This window comes from Mus musculus, chromosome 8, assembly GCF_000001635.26.
Source record: "Mus musculus strain C57BL/6J chromosome 8, GRCm38.p6 C57BL/6J".
Classification (NCBI taxonomy): Eukaryota; Metazoa; Chordata; class Mammalia; order Rodentia; family Muridae; genus Mus; species Mus musculus.
In genome coordinates this window covers 11,049,262-11,055,261 of record NC_000074.6, presented here as the reverse complement: position 1 = coordinate 11,055,261, position 6,000 = coordinate 11,049,262, and the positions used below count along the sequence as shown (strand labels likewise).

Sequence of the window (6,000 nt, the reverse complement as noted above, 5' to 3'; positions counted from 1 at the left end):
TATTACTAACACATGTTTTATTGTCCCAAGTTATGTGCTAAGTGTGCACCCTGTGTGTACTTTGAACTCAACTATACAATTTGCCCCCAGGTACTGGAGGGAAAATTGTGTTTTCCAAGAGCAAACTTTAATCAAAAGGCAGGATTTTATTAAAGGAACCACAAACACTTGACAGCCGTGCACGTGTGTGTGTGTGTGTGTGTTAACAGTGCTGTGTGATGAATTATGTATGTCAGAATCATATGTTGAAGTCATAACCCCAGACGCTCACAATCTGGCCTTATTTGGAGATGGGGGCTTTGTGGAAGCCATTAAAGGAAGATTTCAGGGTTCTCAGGTAGTGTGCCTGATTCTCCTAGAAAGAAAACTATGGACACAGATACAGACAGAGGGGACATTCTGTGGGGATGAGACGGGGCTCAGGAAGAGGCACCAGAAACCAAGGAACCCAGGGGGACTTCACCAGAGCCTGAGAGAGGATCCAGTACAGGCTCCCTCCGGCCTCAGAGAACTACATTGTCACAGCCACTCCGTCTTCCACACTCTGGTCTGGCAGAACACGTTCCTGTTGTTGGAGCCATCTGTGCACTCTACGTCAGAGAGGCCTCACACTAATACACACTCACCGACGTGAGGAAGCCAGAAAGACGGACAGATGATGGAGAGCAGGTCCAGCAGCCACTGGGTAACCGCAACCTTTTTCTTATCTACTTTATGTGTACAGGCACTTTCAAATTTCTTTATTAAAAATATGTAAAATCAACACTCAAGAAGTGCACCGAAGTGCACAGGTGGAAGAGTTCCCAAGAGAACACACCTGCCTCCCACCTCCACTCAAGTTAAGAAAACATGTGTAACTGGCGTTCTGAGGAAAGCGTTCCTCCTGTGTCCCGGACACTGCATATGCCACCACTCCATGAGCTCCAGTCACATAAGACTACTTTATAAAGACAAATGACAGCCACCACATGGTCACTGGCTATCCATGTGTTCACGCACAGGTGGAACTTTGTTGCAGGAATGCATTATAACATGTCCCCTTAACTCGCCACTAAAGGATGTAGGGCTGTCATAGACAGTGGCACTGAAGAGGTTTGTCTTCCGTCTTTGGCACACATCCATGTGCAGTTCAGGTAACCTTGAAGCCAGGGATGGAGATGGAAGTTGAGTGTTGGCTGGCACTACATAGGACAGGTCACCAGCATTCAGTCTGCCATTTCTCTCTTTCCTTCCCCTTTCTCCTTCTTTCCTCTCCTGGGGGCCAGCCAGTTCCTCTTCCCTCCCTGCTGGTTACAACTGCAGCCCCTTTCCCCTTCCCGGCTGCCCTTCTCCTGTGACTCTGACTGTTCTGTAGACCCTTCAGTGACGTGCTCTTTCAGTCCTTGGCTTTTAAAGTAAGTCATTGCTTTCTTTGTCTGACCTTCTTTGGGTGCAGAATGTAGAAGTTCCCCATCCTGCCAAGTGTCTCACTGGAGACCTGTGCTGCACCCAGGTGCACTGCGAAGTCCTTATCCACTTCATGTACTTAATTCTACAAAATATTTCCATCTATGTATCTATCTATGTATCTATCTAATCTATCTATCTATGTATCTATGTATCTATCTATCTAATCTATCTATCTATCTATCTATCTATCTATCTATCTATCTATCTATCTATCTATCTATCGTATATGAGCTGGCTTCAGACGTACCATTAAGAAGGCATCTGATTTGGTTTCAGATAGTTGTGAGCCACGTTGCTGGGAACTCAGGTCTTCTGGAAGAGCAGTCAGTGCTCTTAACTGCTGAGCCATCTCTCCAGGCCCTACGAAATATTTTATTGTGACATTTCCATACTGTAAATAAGGTACTTTGATCCAATTTCCTCCCTACCACGTGTACATATCCCTCCCCTCACTCACTGGCCCTCAAGTCCCCATCCAATCCTCCTGGGTTGTTTTCCACCTATGACAGAAAACATGGAAACTTTGCCTTTCTGAATCTGCCTGATTTTACTTAATAAACGATGCTCACTTTCACAGAAATGACGCGTCTGTGTTTTTCTTATGGCTAAGTAACGGGCCCTTGTGTGCACCAACCACAACTTCGTCTTCTATGCATCAGCTGGGTACCCGGTCAGTTTTATGTGCTGACTGCTGTAGATGGTGCACAGAGAGCACGGCATGTGGTCGTCTCTGTGGTGGGCTGGCTCTTACAGGAGTGGTGGCACAGGGTCTGTGGTGGCTCTGCATTTAGCTTCGTCAGGGGCCACCACAGAGGCTCCTCCAGTTTGCAAGCCCACCGGCAAAGTCTAGGTTTCTATCCCCACCCCAGCGTCATCAGCATTGCTGTCTGTTTTCTCTGTGGTAGCCATTCTGATCGGGATGAGATAATATCATGCTATCAACTTTGATTTGAATTCCCTTGATATATATAAGGATATTAAACATTTTTAATGTATTTAAGGGCCATTCAGGTTTTTTCATTCGGAAAGCACATATTCAGCTGGTTTCCCATTTCACTTTCAACTATTTCTATTTGTTTGTTTGTTTATATTTATTTATTTAGGTTTTTCAAGGCATATTTTCTTTGTGTAGCCCTGGCAGTCCTGGAACTTACTCTATAGACCAGGCTGGCCTCGAACCCAGGACTCCACCAGCCTATGCTTCCCAAATGTTGGGATCAAAGGCGTGTGTCACCACCACCCATCTGCATTTTTACTTTAGTGATGACTTTGAAGAATGAAGTTCTTATCTATAATGAAGGATAATTTACCTTCCTGCTTCAACCCCCAGGGAGCCTGTTTTTCACAACTGTTTAGGAAATCTTTGCATACCTCAAGGTCATAAAAAATTTTCACACATAGTTAGGGTTTCAGCCTGGGTGGGCCATGCTCTTTGTTTGGGGCAAGGTTGAAGTAAACGCACTTGCAAACATGGACATTTCTTGTGTTTGAGATATTCACCCAAATCATCATATGTCTCTACTCCAGGGTGAGGTGTATAAAATACTAGAACTCACCACTGATCAGAGCTTTTGCTCCTATTCAGTTCAGTTCATCTATAGTCTTTGCAATTTCCCTAATCCTAAAGTACCTGGCAGCATTTTTGCTGATACTGAGTTGAATCCATAGATGAAATCACAACTAGTAAATCAGTCCCCAATCCATGAACAAAGACTCTCTCTATGTAGAATCTATGTATGTATGATGTATGTATGTAGGTATATGTGTATATGCATGTACGTATGTGTGTATATGCATGTATGTGTATGTATATGTATATATGCATGTTTCTATGTACATATGTATGTGTATATGCATGTAGATATGAACATGTATGTGTATATGTATGTGTTATATAGATGTATATATGTATTGTGTGCATACATGTATGTATGTATGGATGGATGGATGGGTGTATTCATGTATTATGCATGTAAGTAGGTATATATGTGTGCTTTAACTTTTTCCCATTGCCATGCTGCTCCATCTTCCTTGGTGATCTTTTTTGGTTGTTCAAGACAGGGCTTTTCTGTGTAACCCAGGCTGTCTTGGAGTTAGCTTTGTAGACCAGACTGGCCTTGAACTCACAGAGATCCACCTGCCTCTGCCTCCTGAGTGCTAAGATTAGTGATGTGCGCCACCGCTGACCCTTGATGGTCCTTTTACTGCTGCTATAGCTTGTGCTGCTCACCGTGCCGGAGCTCATGCGATCATCACTGCGTCCAAGCCCATATGATCACTCCTGCCCCGGCATGTTGACTTTGTCCTCAGCTGCAGACAACCTCTGCCCTTTTAGAGTGTGTACTTGAAAATCATGTTTCCCATGGTTAAATACAGATTTGCTTCTTTTTGTTTAACCTTCATAAATGTTCTTGCTTTAAAGTGTCAGCAAGGAGCACCAGAAGAACAATTTAACCCAAGTGCTGACAGGGGCTCATGATGGAGCTATGGAGAGCGGCCGGGATTCCTCTCAGGAAAGGTCACTTCAGTCGCAACGCAACGAAGTAACTTTGTCAGATTTTAGGCTTTCCCTCTTAGCACTAATAACACTTTAAAGAATTCATGCCTCTAATTGGATTTGATAAGATAATTTATTCACGCATACTAAAGTTCGATTATTAGTGTAATGGGTTACCATGATTGAACAGTGTGCTTTCCCCTACTTAGCCTTATGAGTGGTGGGTTCCAGGTGAGCCACCACATTACAATAACTCATTTTTTAACGTTGAGTGTCCCATTTCATGTCCCATTTGAATGTTGAATTTGCATTTTAAGTATCAATTCCACTGTAGTTCGATGTACTGCTTATTTAACATCTTTGCTGATTTAATTTTCTAGTATTGTGTCTCAGAAATCTGCATCTGGAGTTAGGCGCCGCTCCAGCTCTGGGCCTCATCCCTTCAGTGACAGAACCAGCTGTATGCAGTTCATTTCGGGTCTCCTGGGCTCCAGAACACCCCTTTCCTGCACCCATCTCACCGTCAGCAGTCTCCCTTGGGAACAGCGTGAGAGGCAGCCCTGTCCATCCTGGTCTTCTCTGACCTGTGTGGCTCTGCTGTGGGGCAGATAGCCCATTCCCTCACCTTGACTGTAGCTTAATTACAGCAGCATCACAGGCGGCCGTCACACTACAGTCCCCTATTAACACCATGTCTCCCCATTACCTGCAAGCTAAGGGCACACCTGAGATACCCACCAGCTTCTCATGGTCCGTTCCACATCTGTCCATTTACTTAGGGTCACCTTGTAAGTCTGTGGCCCAGTTTGGTGCCTCTCAACACTTGCTGCCCACTGGAATCATCTGTGGGGACAGGAAAACCAAAGCAGCAATGGGCTAGCCCCAGGAGCTCAAGGAGAGGCCGGCGTGAGCATGCACAGGTAGGAATTCTGCGTTCTGAATTTCTAGGGGACATGGCTCCCTAAGCCCTCTATGTTGTGACACACAGTCATCTCTGGAGAGCAGGGAAGGAAGAGAGGGGACTTTACCAAGGTGGCCCTTCTCAAACTCTCCACAATGGATTTCTCATACATTCCAACTTAGTAACAATGGAAAGGACTGTAAGAAGCACAGGGAGACCGACTCTGCAGACAGGAGGCAGCCGAGGCACACGCCCGTAACTGTCCTGCAGTCATGGGCCAGGGGAAGGAACCCAGTGGCCTGCAGCAGTGTTAGAAAAGGACATTTGCCATCAAGCTGTAGGAAATGAGGGAGTGGGGGCGGCAGAGGACACTAGTGTTGTTCTTTAAACCACTCTGCTTCAAGCCAGCATTGCTGTGAGTGAAACTTAACCACAAGGGTGGAGCCCAGTTAAAGATTCCAAGGAAAGAAAGAGGAAGAGGGAAAAGGGAGGTGAGGTGGGGGGAGAGGGAGGGGGGAGAGAGAGAGAGAAATAGAGAGAGAGAGAGAATTTAGTTCCATGTTTTGCCATAGCTATAATTTGCCAAGATAATGTAATGAATATCCACCACGAAGATTCCCCACACCACTCTCTGATTTGACTCTGAAACAGTGGGATACACTGCATTTTGTTTTACACTGACAGCTGGGTTTCCTGGGAGCTGCTAGTCACCTCAAGAACTTAGCCTTTTATCCCAAAGGTGTCTTTTTTTTTCTTTGTTTGTTTTTCTTTTTGTTTTGTTTGTTCTGTTTGTAGACAGGGTCACCGAATACAGTTCTGGCTTTCCTGGAACTCACTGTAGAGATCTCCCTGCCTCTGCATCCCGAGTGCTGGAACTAAAGGCATGTACCACCCTGCCCAACAACACACATTTCAAAACTTGTTTTTAAGGGGAAACTAGGGTCCACTCTCCAAACGATCAGCAGGGCTCCTTCCAGGACAGAGTCCCACTCAGAGGAGCAATTGCCAGGAGCAGAGCCCAATGGCAGGTGGAGGTGACAACCACACACTTGAGGGACATGGGGAGCTATGAGCCAGGAGGGTGGAAAGTGTCATAGTCCATGCCTCTCCCACAAATGTAGGGGCCCTCTCCCAGGAGAAGCAGAAAGGGGTA

At 45.6% G+C, this 6,000-nt stretch overlaps 1 long non-coding RNA gene across 1 annotated transcript in view; it reads right to left on the bottom strand.

Annotated features, from left to right (window-relative positions):
* Nucleotides 1-720: 720 nt before the first annotated feature.
* The window catches only part of 9530052E02Rik (RIKEN cDNA 9530052E02 gene), a 46,692-nt gene continuing 41,412 nt past the window's right edge, over nt 721-6,000 (bottom strand). The window contains exons 3-5 of the long non-coding RNA NR_046017.1: nt 4,685-4,789; nt 1,697-1,809; nt 721-1,138 (exon numbers count right to left, since the gene is read on the bottom strand). This is a non-coding gene — a long non-coding RNA (RIKEN cDNA 9530052E02 gene). The remainder of the gene's footprint in view (nt 1,139-1,696; nt 1,810-4,684; nt 4,790-6,000) is intronic.